This window comes from Triticum aestivum, chromosome 7B (assembly GCF_018294505.1).
Source record: "Triticum aestivum cultivar Chinese Spring chromosome 7B, IWGSC CS RefSeq v2.1, whole genome shotgun sequence".
Lineage (NCBI taxonomy): Eukaryota > Viridiplantae > Streptophyta > Magnoliopsida > Poales > Poaceae > Triticum > Triticum aestivum.
In genome coordinates, this window is record NC_057813.1 from 691,058,241 (window position 1) to 691,073,785 (window position 15,545).

At 45.2% G+C, this 15,545-nt stretch overlaps 1 pseudogene; it reads left to right on the plus strand.

Annotated features, from left to right (window-relative positions):
- The first annotated feature begins 2,623 nt into the window (after nt 1-2,623).
- On the plus strand, nt 2,624-5,122 carry LOC123163154 (L-type lectin-domain containing receptor kinase IX.1-like; annotated as a pseudogene).
- Nucleotides 5,123-15,545: the final 10,423 nt, after the last annotated feature.

Genomic DNA, 15,545 nt, shown 5'->3' on the forward strand with positions numbered 1-15,545 from the left:
ATTTGAAGATATAAAGAGTATAGAATTTGAACAGATAAGAAGACATATCTTCGTGGAAACAATTTTATGATTGGCTTTCGTGTAATAGTACTTCATAATGATTTCTGTCAGGCGACAATAGAAATTCATATGTTTACAAATGGTTTTTGAAGAATATATTAGGATAGTATAAGGCTTGGGCAGAATGATGGAAATAAATGTAAGTATAAGTTCACTTGAGGAAAACAATGACAACATGGGGATACATACTTACTTAAAAGAAATAGTACAAAATAAGTGCAGAACAACAAATATAAATAAAAAGAATCACGAAAGACTCTAAAGTAACATTTCAGGTGCACATTAAGAGTAGAAGTTGCATGCAAGGGGATAAAGTACAATGAGAATAAGTCAAAACAAAGCTAAGTTGAATCACAAATGCGGAGGACGAATAGGAAAACTCCACGAGGACCATGGTGCATGATGAACAAGACCTTCTCACAAATTTTGAAACACGTCTGCTTCAGTTGACCGGGCCAGCCATTAATGATGAAATGTTGATCCATAGTAGGGGTGTACGTACAAGCGAAAATTATGTTGGGATGAAAAATAAGGCACGTTTCAGCACGTTCATCTTTCATTGCAGATGGGGTAGTTTCTGGTGGCACAATCAAATCATTAGTAAATAACAAGTATATGTATTGTGTGTAAATATATTAGAAATGGAATGGTGATTATAATGATTACCAACAGTTTGTTTTAATGTTGGACTTGGTCCAAGTGTCTATTTGTGGGACATATAAATGATCACTTGGTCCAGTATGGTGAATTTTCTGAACATAACAAATAATCGTAATAAACAATATTGCTTGACCAATAGCCTTCCAGTTTGTTGTTGTCCCATTGGTAGTATGGATATTCCTGACAATAGTTTTGCTTGTCTGAGGGAGCTTGAAATAAACTAGAATGGAGTTTGAGTAGAGTTAGCAACGAGTATAAAATTAGTAGTTGTACCATCTTAAGACAAAGCATACTAAAATGTAGTTATATCATACATGGAACAATGACAGTATCATTGGGAACTAGCACATGGATTTTAGAACAAAACAGAGGGAATGAAATCTCAACACCATCTCGAATATCATAAAGTTTGATAAAGTTATTCCAATCTTCTCTAGTGAAAGAGGTTGTATGCTCATCATTGGTGATTTTAACGCCGATTTGGAACTCCTGTTTATAGTCTTAAGGTGAACTTTGTCTACAGTTACCTTAGACTTTTTGTGATACATTCTGAAGGTCTCATTGATAGGCAACTTCAGGAGCTCAACAATAGGTTTGATGAGGTAAACACAAAATTACCTATTTGTATGGCATTATTCAATCATTTTGATTCATTGGCGCTTATGATCAAGAGAAGTTGGTCAAGCTTGCCCCCTTTTATCCTAAGGATTTCTCAGAGACATACATATTGAAACTTCCTTATCAATTGTCAATGTTTATTGCTGATATTCGTAGAGATGAAATATTTAGAAAGGTGAATATTGCTCAACTTTCTGCCATATCGCTTGTTGAGACAAAGAAGAACATATCATATGCCATTGTGTACAAGCTTGTCAACTTGGTGTTAATTCTCCCTGCGGCTGCTGGTAGTGTTGAGAGGGTCTTCTGTTGGATGAATTATGTGAAGAATAAGTTAAGAGCCAAAATGCGGGGACATTATTTAAATGATTGCTTGGTTACTTTTCTTGAGCGTAAATTCTTCGTGCAAGTAAAGGAAGACACCATCATTTCTCGCTTCCAAAAGGGTGATCGTAGAGTTATATTATGATTCTCCTTGTTGCAATGTAACTGAATTATTGGAGACACTGTTGTTGTTGTTATCTGCGAGGAGGGGACACAATTGCTACAAAGAAAAAAATTATAGTCTTGTTGTTATTATTAAAACATTTTTACTTCTTACATTGTTATGTATCAATCTTTTTTACTCGGCACACCCATGTCAGAAATCATGGCTCCGCCACTGGCGTCAGGGGATTTTTGTCTCCCATCATCTCCGCCAAGATTTCGCCTGCACCGACGCAAACGCCGTGCCCCATTTCTGTGTCAGACTGAGATTGACTCATCGAAAACAATCAATTTGAGCGTTTCTAGCAAGCCAGGTTCTAGATTGACTTAAACTTCGTGCAAGTGCGAGCCAGACCTCCATGCATGCAACTAATCATGGTGCAACTAATCATGGTTTTCTTGTATCCACACAGCCTGCAGTCTACCAAACACGAACCAGTAGTATCAATCATTGTGCCATCCTTTCAAGTTGCTGCCCGTGTCCCACTTGTAGCAGTTGTTTATTCATTTTGAGCCACTACTTGTGTTGCTACATGATGGAGACAAGTCGAACGTCTAATTCAAATGCACTAGCTTTTTTTTTAGTCCAGCGCAAAAACAAAAAAGACACAAAGAACTCGCTTGGGTCAGGTCGTCCCATCCTGAGATCCATGAGACCATTTCAAACTTCCTGGTCCCACGGGCCACTCAACTTGTCCACTTGGTCTCTAATCCGCGTGCGGCGACAATATTCCACTTGTGGTCTTCACTAGAAATGTCGATGAGCTACACATCTCCCTTGCACAAGCTTTCCTCCTTCCCAAACACCAAGCCCAACCAATGGCCTCTCGCCGGCGTCCTAGTCCTACCACTCTAGTCTTCCTGGTGTTGCTATACCTCTACTACGCGCCGAGCTGCGCCTTCTCGCTCTCCTTCAACCTCAACTTCTCCGACCCCAGCGCCGGTTCATCCATCGCCGTCGCCGGCGATGCATTCATCAGTCCGTCAACGCTCGAGCTGACGAAAAACACACGTAGTACGGGTATTCAGAACAGCGTCGGCCGGGCGTCCTACGCGCACAAAGTGCCGTTGTGGAGCAACAGCACCAGCGAGATGGCTAGCTTCACCACCACCTTCGCCTTCCAAATCACTCCGGACAAGGACAGCCTGCCGCTGACAGGCGATGGGATGGCCTTCTTCCTCGGCCATTTCCCTTCGGTGATCCCGCGGGACAGCTACGGCGGCAGCCTCGGCCTCCTCCTCACCAACACTAACGGGACAGGCGACGGTCGAATCGTGGCCGTCGAGTTCGACACTTTCTTCAACACGCGATATGGAGATATCAACGGGAACCATGTCGGCATCGACATCAACTCTGTCAACTCCACGGCGTCCACGAGAACGACGAGACCGGGCAAGAACCTCACGTCGCTCCATGTTATGGAAGCCACCATCAAGTACCAGAATGACTCCAAGATGCTGGCCCTTGACCTCCTCATCGACGATGTCTTGTACCAGCTCATTGCAACCGTCGATCTGAGAAGATACTTACCGGAGGAGGTCGCCGTGGGCTTCTCTGCGGCGACCGGCGACATCGCCGAGTTGCACCAGATACTGTCATGGTCATTCAGTTCCACTTTGCAGCTTGAATCAAAGAAGGAAGCAGCTCCACCTGCTCAACCTCTTCCGATTCCAAGTTTTCCAAGCACCAGCAGCAAAAACCACAAAACGTTGGTACCAATCCTTGTATCCGTACTAGTTCCTCTGCTTTTTTTGGTGGTCTGTGTCGCGGTGGTGCTGGGATGGAGGCGACACAAAAAAAGAAGAGCAAATGAGGACAGCGAAGAAGAGTGTGACGACAGAGCTGACCTCGAGAGAGGTGTGGCTGCCGGCGGCCCCAGACGGTACGTGTACCATGAGCTGGTCGCCGCAACAAACAACTTCGCGGAGGAGGAGAAGCTCGGGCGAGGCGGCTTCGGGAGCGTTTACCGGGGTCACCTCATACTCACACTCGCAGGCGCCGTCGGAGGTGACCAAGACCGTCGAGAGGTGGCGGTAAAGGTGCTGTCAGCAGAGTCGTCGTCGCAGGGGGAGGAAGGAGTTCGAGGCAGAGGTGAGGATCATCAGCAGACTCAAGCATCGCAACCTTGTCCAATTGTTGGGTTGGTGCGACAGCCGTAAGGGGCTCCTCCTTGTCTACGAGCTCGTTGCCGAGAGCAGCCTGGACAGGCACCTCTACAGCAAGGACGGCACGTATCTGACATGGCCACAGAGGTACAACATCATCGTCGGCTTGGGATCGGCGCTGCGCTACCTCCACGGGGAGTGGGAGCAGTGCATCGTGCACGGCGACATCAAGCCCAGCAACATCATGCTTGACTCGTCCCTCAACACCAAGCTCGGGGACTTCGGCTTGGCCCGGCTCATCGACCATGGCGCCGGGTTAACGCAGACCACCAAGGCCGTGCTCGGCACCGTCGGCTACATCGACCCGGAGTTCGTCAACACACGCCGGCCCAGTACCGAGTCCGACGTGTACAGCTTCGGCGTCGTCCTCCTGGAGGTCGCTTCCGGCCGGCGGCCGGTGATCGAGACGGCGGAGAGGTCCTTCACGCTGCTCAGCTGGGTGTGGGGCCTGTACGGGAGGGACGCGATCCTTGACGCGGCGGACGAGCGGCTGAGGGGCGACGAGGCGGACGAGCGGTGGATGGAGCGGGTGCTGGTCGTCGGGCTCTGGTGCGCGCAGCCGGACCAGAGCGAGCGGCCGTCCGTGGCGCAGGCCATGCACGTCCTGCAGTCCGACGAGGCGAGGCTGCCGGCGCTCCCGCAGCACATGTACAGGGCTGCGCCGAGTCTTGCATCGTCCGTCCCGTACGGGTCTTTCTCCGTTGACAGCTCCGGCTCCGGTTGTGTTCGCTCTTCTTCGGTCTGCACCGGCAACACCACTGCTTCCTCCGAGTCGTCCTCCACCGCGCTGCTACGACATTCCAAGGATCAAGCTAATTGATTCATCCAGATTTGTTGTTCTTGCTTAATTTTCTTGTTAAGAGTACGTCCAGTATGCATATCTGGGCTTACCGATTCACCATCGCAAGGTTTCCAACAACGAATGTAAGTGTACTGAGGATCGATTTGAAAAGAATCTTAGTTGCTGGAAGGGTAAACTAATGTCATATGGAGGCCGACTAATTCTTATTAATTTGGTGCTGATGAGCATGCCAATGTTCTTTTTGTCTTTCTTCCAAGTCCCGGTCGGGGTTCGAAAAAAAGGTTGGACTTTTATCGATCTCGTTTCTTCTGGCAGAGTGATGAGTTAAAAAGGAACTATAGACTTGCTAAATGAGATGTTATCTGTAGGCCAAAAGACCAAAGTGGGCTTTGAATTGAAAATTTAGAGGTGAAGAACATATGTCTTCTCAGCAAATGGTTGTACAAGCTATCTGTAGAGACCGATGCCACTTGGTCCCAGATTCTGCGTAATAAGTACCTTCATTCTAAAACCTTGTCTCAGGTGACGGTCAGACCAACCGACTCACCGTTTTGAAAAGGACTAAAGAGGGTTAAATCAACATTCTTCCATAGGGCAAAATTCATTATTGGTAATGGTACTTCCACGAGATTCTGGGAAGATACATGGTTAGGGAAGACGCCTCTAACTATCCAATATCCTTTTCTATATAATATTGTTCAATGTAGAGATGCTTACGTTGCAACACTACTACAGTTCACTCCCCTCAATATTCAATTCAGCAGGACTTTAGCGGGAAACCGTTGGGAAGCTTGGCTCCATCTTGTGAGAAGATTGATGGATGTCCATCTCTCTCTCAATAGCTAGACCAGTTGCACTGGAAACTTACTCAGAATGGAGTATTTTCGGTAAAATGCATGTATGTGGGTGTTACTAATTCTGGCATTATCTCTCGATCTTTGCATATCTGGAAAGTCAAAGTGCCCTTAAAAATTAAAGTGTTTATGTGGTTTGTTCAGAAGAAAGTCATTCTAACTAAGGACAATTAGGCTAAGCGTGACTGGACAGGATCGCGAAGATGTAGTTTCTGTGATCATGATGAGATTGTCAAACACCGCTTTCTCGATTGCTCAATGGCAAAAAATGTATGGCAGTTTGTGCACATAGCTTTTAACATTACTCCTCCAAATACCATCCACACGTTATTCATGACGTGGCTGGATGGAGTACAATAAAAAAAATGGAAAGCTGACTCGTGTAGGAGTGTATGCTTTATTATGGGCTACATAGAATTGCAGGAACGACTTGGTTTTAATAGAACAACACATATTCATTTCTTGCAGGTTATTTTTCGGGCCACTACACTGTTTCGTATGTGGTCGTTACTCACTCCGACGGATGCCAGGGAGCGTATGGTTACTGGGTCTATCCATTGGGAGACGGTACCACGGACTATTTTCAACCGGTTTAGATGACGGTCATGTAATAAGATAGGTGTTTAGTTTTCTATCTTTCTTTTTCCGCCGGTTGTGGCTATTCCGTTTTCTTGCAGTTAGCTCTTTGTGAGCGTTTTTGTAATTCGAGACCTGATGACTTTATTGGACTATTTACTTTTTAATAAGATGATCGCATGCATTTTTTTTATGTAGAGGCTGGGGGATAATTAACCTCCTTTTCGAAAAGAAAAAAACGTCCAGTATGCATTGTTTGGCGGGAAGATGATGTTCCATCACTTCGCGTGTTGTTTTCGCGATTAAATTCTCGGTCGAACTTGTATCTGTACGTATGGGAAAAGCCCGGGCCTTTTCAAGTTTTCATCAAGGAACACGATCTGTGCCTGAAAAAGAAAAAGAACATGAGTATGGCCATTGGTATGATCTCCTCCAACCCTGGCCCAAGAAACCTAGCGCCGCCACCGCCAGGCCCTCGGTTCCTCGCTTCGCCGCCACAGGAGGGGCCACTGGTGAAGTTTGAGCGTGCCCCAAGCAAGGTGGCGGCGGGGCTATTTCTCCCCTCTCCTCGGAGTTGCACGCGCTGTCTGCATCGCCATGAGCACGGGCGAGATGCAGGGCTGTGGGAGCGGCGTCAGCGCGGGGAGAGGCCGGATCCTGGTCGGGCTTGGCCAGATCTAGCTTCTCCGCCCTCGTTGTCCCTCGATGTGGTGCGCGCTGCGTCGGCGGGCAGTGCTCGGCGGCTCCATCGTGGAGTAGCGGACGTTGTTTTGCGGCGGGCGGCGGGCGACGGTGAGGTGGGGCTTAGTGGCTCCGTGGTGGGGTTGTGAGCTCCGGCGGGCAGCGAGGGCTGGATCCCGGGGCGGCGGCCCTAGAAGGTGGTGGCGGGTGAATCTCGGGCTTCCCGCGGTGGCATGGCGTACGTGTTGCGGTCCCTATCCAAGGCGATCTGCGTCCGCGATCTCGTGGTTTTTGCTACAGATTGGTCCAGATCAGAGACAGTGACGAGCGTGCGGGATTCATCTCGGCGCTCTCGCGGTTTGGCGAGGTGGGTGGGAGCCCTCCTCCCAGGCTCCAGTGGTGGCACACTCAGGCAGTGGCCGGTGCGCTAGGGATCCTACGGTGGCACTGCTGTTACGGATGGTCGCCGGATCTAGGCGGCTAGATCTGGGGCTTTGAAGGCGGTCGAGATAGTGCATTGGTTGTCGGGTGGATTTCTTGCGACGGATCCGGGTGAAAACTTGGTATTCGATCGTTGGACGGAGCCGATGATGACGATGCCCTTATCATCGTTTCCTTCATTAAGGCATCATCGAGGAGAAGCTCCCAACCCCACCCAATATCTCCGGGGGAAACCCTAGATCGGTTGATCGGATGACGGCGGCAATCATGTGTCGTTACCACCTTGGGGGCAGCATTCTTTGAGATGCACTCGGGCTCGGGGGACCAGTGGATGGCTTCTTCGGTGGAGCGGTGTCTCTCTCTACATATTCATGGCGGCGGTTCTTGGCGGCATGGAGCAGTGTAGGCTTGGCGACAGATGTGTGGCCATGGACACGCGCAGGAGGTCGACGCTGTCTGAATTGGTGGTGGCGTCGGCGCAGCTAGACCGGGCAAGGTTGATGCAGCAGTACAGCTCTGAAGATGAATTGGTAGCAGGTGGCTGCGGCAACGTCATACCCGGCAAGCGTCCTAGTTGATGAGCACGCCGGACTAGTGGGTGCCCATATCCGGCAGGCGTCCTGGTTGGGACCTCAGGTCTTAGACGTTAGGTTTGGCTACGAGGTCTGTTTGGTATTAGGCCCAGACCATCAGCGCCCCTTCATCAACTGGATAGGAGTAGCGACAAATATTGCTTATACGGTGGCTTTAGTCTTACTGTTTTATTACCTTGTAAGGTCTTGTGTTAATAATTAATAAATTGGCCATATGCATCGTCCAGATGCAGAGGCCGGGTGTCTTCATCCTTTTCTAAAAAAATGCGGTCATTGGTATGTAGCAGTGCGTTTGCCTAAAATTGATTTTGGAGAGACTGAGCTTCATGAAGGCCTTCCTTTACAAAATTCATTTTTTTATGTTTCAAAAATTTTAGAAAAAATAGACAGATATATGTGGAGGAATAATGTATATGTGTGTAAATTTTCAGAACGAAATACGTTGAAATGATGGTTGTGCAAAAAAGGGCTTTTCAGCACATTATACTATTCATACAAGTCCTTGAATTTTGTATTTTTTATACAAGTAGCTGTGTTTAGGGTATTTCATCTTGAATTTTTACATACATATACATTTCATACTGTATACTTGCATATTTTATCAGATTTTTTTGAAACCAAAATTTTTAAATTTTGATTTTTTTTTTCAAAAATAAAGGGCTCCAAGGAGCCAGGTCACCAAAACGTCCTACTCTTTATTTGTGGTCGAACTCCTTATGATAAGTGTTGGGGAACGCAGTAATTTAAAAAATTTCCTACAAGCACACAAGATCCATCTCTAGGTGATGCATAGCAACGAGAGGGGAGAGTGTTGTCTACGTACCCTCATAGACCGAAAGCTGAAGCATTATGACAACGCGGTTGATGTAGTCGCACGTCTTCACAATCCGACCGATCCTAGCACCGAAGGTACGGCACCTCCGCGATCTGCACGCGTTCATCTCGATGACGTCCCGAGAACTCTAGATCCAGCTGAGATCGAGGGAGAGTTTCGTCAGCACGACGGCGTGGTGACATGATGATGAAGTTACCGACGCAGGGCTTCGCTTAAGCTCTAGGACGATATGACCGAGGTGTGTAACTGTGGAGGGGGGCACCAGAGAAGGCTAAACAATCAACTTGTGTGTCTATGGGGTGTCCCCCTCCCCCGTATATAAAGGAGTGGAGAAGCGGGAGGGTCGGCCCTCTCATGGCGCGCCCAAGGGGGGAGTCCTAGCTACTCCCGGTGGGAGTAGGATTCCCCCTTCCCTAGATGGAGTTGGAGAGGAAGGAAGGGGGAGAGAGAGGGAAGGGGGGCCCACCCTATTCAGATTAGGCTTGGGGGGGGGGGCTCCACCTGGCCTCCTCCTCCTCTCTCCCACTAAGGCCCAATAAGGCACATACACTCCCCGGGGGGTTCCGGTAACCCCCCGGCACTCCAGTTTTATCCGAAACTTTTCCGGAACACTTCTGGTGTCCGAATATAGTCGTACAATATATCAACCTTTATGTATCAAACATTTCGAGACTCCTCGTCATGTCCGTGATCACATCCGGGACTCCGAACAATCTTCAGTACATCAAAACACATAAGCTCATAATACCAATCGTCATCGAACGTTAAGCGTGCGGACCCTACGGGTTCGAGAACTATGTAGACATGACCGAGACACGTCTGTGGTCAATAACTAATAGCAGAACCTTGATGCTCATATTGGTTCCTACATATTCTACGAAGATCTTTATTGTTCAAACCGCATAACAACATACGTTGTTCCCTTTGTCATCGATATGTTACTTGTCCGAGATTCGATCGTCGGTATCTCAATACCCAGTTCAATCTCATTACCGGCAAGTCTCTTTACTTGTTCCATAATACTTCATCCTGAAACTAACTCATTAGTCACAATGCTTGCAAGGCTTATAGTGATGAGTATTACCGAGAGGGCCCAGGGATACCTCTCCGAAACACGGAGTGACAAATCCTAATCTTGATCTATGCCAACCCAACAAACACCTTCGGACACACCTGTAGAGCACCTTTATAATCACCCATTTATGATGTGATGTTTGGTAGCACACAAAGTGTTCCTCCGGTATTCGGGAGTTGCATAATCTCATAGTCTGAGGAACTTGTAGAAGTCATAAAGAAAGAAGTAGCAATGAAACTGACATGATAATAATGCTAAGCTAACAAATGGGTCATGTCCATCACATCATTCTCCTAATGATGTGATCTTGTTCATCAAATGACGAGACATGTCAATGGTTAGGAAACATAACCATCTTTGATTAACGAGCTAGTCAAGTAGAGGCATACTAGGTACTGTATGTTTTGTTTATGTATTGACACATGTACTAAGTTTCTGGTTAATACAATTCTAGCATGAATAATAAACATTTATCATGAATTAAGGAAATAAATAATAACTTTATTATTGCCTCTAGGGCATATTTCCTTCAGTCTCCCACTTACACTAGAGTCAATAATCTAGTTCACATCACTATGTGATTTAACACCAATATTCACATCTGTATGTGATTAACACCAATAGTTCACATCGCCATGTGACCAACACCCAAAGGGTTTACTAGAGTCAATAATCTAGTTCACATCGCTATGTGACTAACACCCAAAGAGTACTAAGGTGTGATCATGTTTTGCTCGTGAGAGAAGTTTAGTCAACGGGTCTGTCACATTCAGAGCCGTATGTATTTTGGAAATATTCTATGTCTACAATGCTCTGCACGGAGCTAGTCTAGCTAATTGCTCCCACTTTCAATATGTATCCACATTGAGCCTTAGAGTCATCTGAATCGGTGTAAAACCTTGCATCGACGTAACTCTTTACGACGAACTCTTTATCACCCCATCACCGAGAAACATTTCCTTAGTCCTCACTAAGGATAATTTTGACCGCTGTCCAGTGATCTACTCTTAGATCACTATTGTACCCCCTTGCCAAACTAATGGCAAGGTACACAATAGGTCTGATACACAACATGACATACTTTACAGATCCTATGACTGTGGCATAGGGAATGCCTTTCATTTTCTTTCTATCTTCTCCCGTGGTCGGGCTTTGAGTCTTACTCAACTTTACACCTTGTAATACAAACAAGAATTCCTTCTTTGACTGATCCATTTTGAACTCTTTCAAAAAAAAATTCAAGGTATTTATTTATTGAAATAACTTATCAAACGTCTTGATCTATCTCTATAGATCTTGACGCCCAATTTGTAAGCAGCTTCACCGAGGTCTTTCAATGAAAAACTCTTATTTAAGTATCCCTTTATGCTATCCAGAAATTCTATATCATTCCCAATCAACAATATGTCATCCATATATAATATTAGAAATGCTACAGAGCTCCCACTCACTTTCTTGTAAATACAGACTTCTCCAAAAGTCTGTCAAAACCATATGCTTTGATCACACTATCAAAGCCTTTATTCCAACTCTGAGAGGCTTACACCAGTCCATAAATGGATCGCTGGAGCTTGCAAACTTTGTTAGCACCCTTTGGTTCAACAAAACCTTCTAGTTGCATCATATACAACTCATCTTTAAGAAATATCCATTTAAGGAATGCAGTTTTTATATCCATTTGCAAGATTTTATAATCATAAAATGCAGCAATTGCTAACATGATTTGGACAAACTTTAAGCATCGCTACGGGTGAGAAAGTCTTATCGTAGTCAATTCCTTGAACTTGTTGAAAACCTTTCACAACAAGTCGAGCTTTATAGATAGTAACACTACTATCATCGCCCTTCTTCCTCTTAAAATCCATTTATTTTCTATGGCCTGCCGATCATCGGGCAAATCCACCAAAGTCCACACTTTGTTCTCATCATGGATCCCATCTCAGGTTTCATGGCCTTAAGCCACTTCATGGAATCTGGGCTCATGATGGCTTCCTCATAGTTCGTAGGTTCATCATGGTCTAGTAACATGACTTCCAGAAAAGGATTACCGTACCATTCTGGTGCGAACTATACTCTGGAAGACCTACGAGGTTCTGTAGTAACTTGATCTGAAGTTTCATGATCATTAGCTTCCTCACTAATTGGTGTAGGAATCACTGGAACTGATTTGTGTGATGAACAACTTTCCAATTTGGGAGAAGCTAAAATTACCTCATCAAGTTCTACTTTCCTGCCACTCACTTCTTTCGAGAGAAACTCCTTCGCTAGAAAGGATCCATTCTTAGCAACGAATATCTTGCCTTCGGATCTGTGATAGAAGGTGTACCCAACAGTTTTCTTTGGGTATTCTATGAAGACGCGTTTCTCCGATTTGGGTTCGAGCTTATCAGGTTGAAGCTATTTTACATAAGCATCGCAGCCCCAAACTTTAAGAAATGACAACTTCGGTTTCTTGCCAAACCACAGTTCATAAGGCGGCGTCTCAGCGGATCTTGATGGTGCCCTATTTAAAGTGAATGCAGCTATCTCTAATGCATAACCCCAAAACGATAGTGGTAACCCGGTAAGAGACATCATATATCGCACCATATCCAATAAAGTGCGGTTACGACGTTCGGACACACCATTATGTTATGGTGTTCCATGTGGCGTGAGTTGTGAAACTATTCCATAATATTTTAAATGAAGGCCAAACTCGTAACTCAACTATTCTCCTCTATGATCAGATCGTAGAAACTTTATTTTCTTGTTACGATGATTCTCCACTTCACACTAAAATTCTTGGATGTTTTCAAATGTTTTAGACTTGTGTTTCATTAAGTAGATATACCCATATCTGCTTGATAACCCACAAGTATAGGGGATAGTTGTAGCCTCTTTCGATAAGTAAGAGTGTCGAACCCAACGAGGAGCTAAAGGGAGAACAAATACTCTCTCAAGTCCTATCGGCCACTGATACGACTCTACGCACGCTTGACGTTCGCTTTACCTAGAACAAGTATGAAACTAGAAGTACTTTGTAGGTGTGATAGGATAGGTTTGCAAGAACGTAAAGAACGCGTAAATATAAACTAGGGGCTATTTAGATAAAGATGCAATAAAGTAAATATAACGAGTGTGGAAAAGTGGTGGTAGGAGTTGTGGAATTGTCCCTAAGCAACAGACTAAGTTCCTAGACCGGTAATCACTATTGCAATTCTATTTGAGGGAGAGGCATAAGCTAACATACTTTCTCTACTTGGATCATATGCACTTATGATTGGAACTCTATCAAGCATCCGCAACTACTAAAGATTCATTAAGGTAAAACCCAACCATAGCATTAAAGTATCAAGTCCCCTTTATCCCATACGCAAACAACCTACTTACTCGGGTCTGTGCTTCTGTCACTCACGCCACCCACCATAAGCAAATCATAAACATATTGCAAACCCTACAGCAGGAATCCCTCACGGTTGCGCGACACGAAAGGCACAATAGGACAGCACCAATAATAAAACATGCAACTCAAACCAATCATAGCAATTCATCAATCACCGATAGAACAACGAAAATCTACTCAGACATCATAGGATGGCAACACATCATTGGAAAATAATATGAAGCATAAAGCACCATGTTCAAGTAGAGGGTACAGCGGGTTGCGGGAGAGTGGACCGCTGTAGATAGATGGGGGAAGGTGATGGAGATGTTGGTGAAGATGGCGGAGGTGTTGGTGAAGATCGCGGTGATGATGATGGCCCCCGACGGCGTTTCGGCGCCACCGGAAGCAAGGGGGAGAGAGCCCCCCTTCTTCTTCTTCTTCTTCTTCTTCCTTGACCTTCTCCCTAGATGGGAGAAGGGTTTCCCCTCTGGTCCTTGGCTCCCATGGCTTGGGAGGGGCGAGAGCCCCTCCGAGATTGGATCTATCTCTCTGTTTCTGCGTTCTCTGCGTTGGCAGATTCTACCCCTTCAATGTTTCCTTTATATCTGGAGATCCGTAACTCCGATTGGGGTGAATCTTTCGCCCAGATCTTTCTCATAAAATTATCTTTCTTGCGCCAGCAGAAGAGCATCAACCTCCTTACGGGTGTACCACGAGGGTCAGGGGCGCGCCTGGGGGGGTAGGGCGCGCCCCCTACCTCGTGCCCACCTCGGATACCGTTTCGCGTTGATTTTACTTCCAGAAAATCATAAATATTCCAAAAAAAATCTCCGTTTATTTTTTTTCCGTTTGGACTCCGTTTGGTATTGGGTTTCTGCGAAACAAAAAACATGCAACAGACAGGAACTGGCACTGGGCACTGGATCAATATGTTAGTCCCAAAAATAATATAAAAAGTTGCCAAAAGTATATGAAAGTGAATAATATTGGCATGGAATAATCAAAAATTATAGATACGACGGAGACGTATCAGCATCCCCAAGCTTAATTCCTGCTCCTCCTCGAGTAGGTAAATGATAAAAAAGAAAAAAAATTGATGTGGAATGCTACCTAGCATAATGTTGATCATATGTCTAATCATGGCATGAATATTAAGACACGAGTGATTCAAAGCAATAGTCTATCATTTGACATAAAAACAATAATACTTTGAGCGTACCAATAAAGCAATCATGTCTTTTCAAAACAACAAGGCAAAAGCAAGCTTATCCCTACAAAATCATACAGTTTGGCCATGCTTCATTTTCGTCACACAAAAATGCTCCCATCATGCACAACCCGGATGACGAGCTGAGCAATTGGTTCATACTTTTTAATGCGCTTCAGCTTTTTCAACCCTCACGCAATACATGAGCAAAAGCCATGGATATGGCACTATAGGTGGAATAGAATATAATGATGGAGGTTATGTGGAGAAGCCAAAAAAAGGAGAAAGTCTCACATCAACTAGGCGTATCAACGGGCTATGGAGATGCCCATTAATAGATATCAATGTGAGGAGTAGGGATTACCATGCAATGGATGCACAAAGAGCTATAAGTGTATGAAAGATCAACAAAAGAAACTAAGTGGGTGTGCATCCAACTTGCTTGCTCATGAATACCTAGGGCATTTGAGGAAGCCCATCGTTGGAATATACAAGCCAAGTTCTATAATGAAAATTCCCACTAGTATATGAAAGTGACAACATAGGAGACAATCTATATGAAGAACATGGTGCTACTTTGAAGCACAAGATATGAGACTCACTACATGAAAAACATGGTGCTACTTTGAAGCACAAGTGTGGAAAAAGAGATAGTAACATTGCCCCTTTTTTGGTGGGCTTCTTTGGCCCCCTTTTTTTATTTAGGCTTCTTTGGCCTTCCCCTTTTGGGGGGGGGGGGGAAATGTTCTATAATGATGATCATCACACTTTTATTTACTTACAACTCGATATTACAACTCGATACTGGAACAAAGATATGACTCTATATGAATTCTTCCGGCGGTGTACCGGGATGTACAATGGTCTAGCGTAGCAATGACATCAAAAAAACGGACAAGCCATGAAAACATCATGCTAGCTATCTTAGGATCATGCAAAGCAATATGACAATGAATGCTCAAGTCATGAATATGATGACGATGGAAGTTGCATGGCAATATATCTCGGAATGGCTATGGAAATGCCATGATAGGTAGGTATGGTGGTTGTTTTGAGGAAGATATAATGAGGCTTATGTGTGATAGAGCGTATCGTATCACGGGGTTTGGATGCACCGGCAAAGTTTG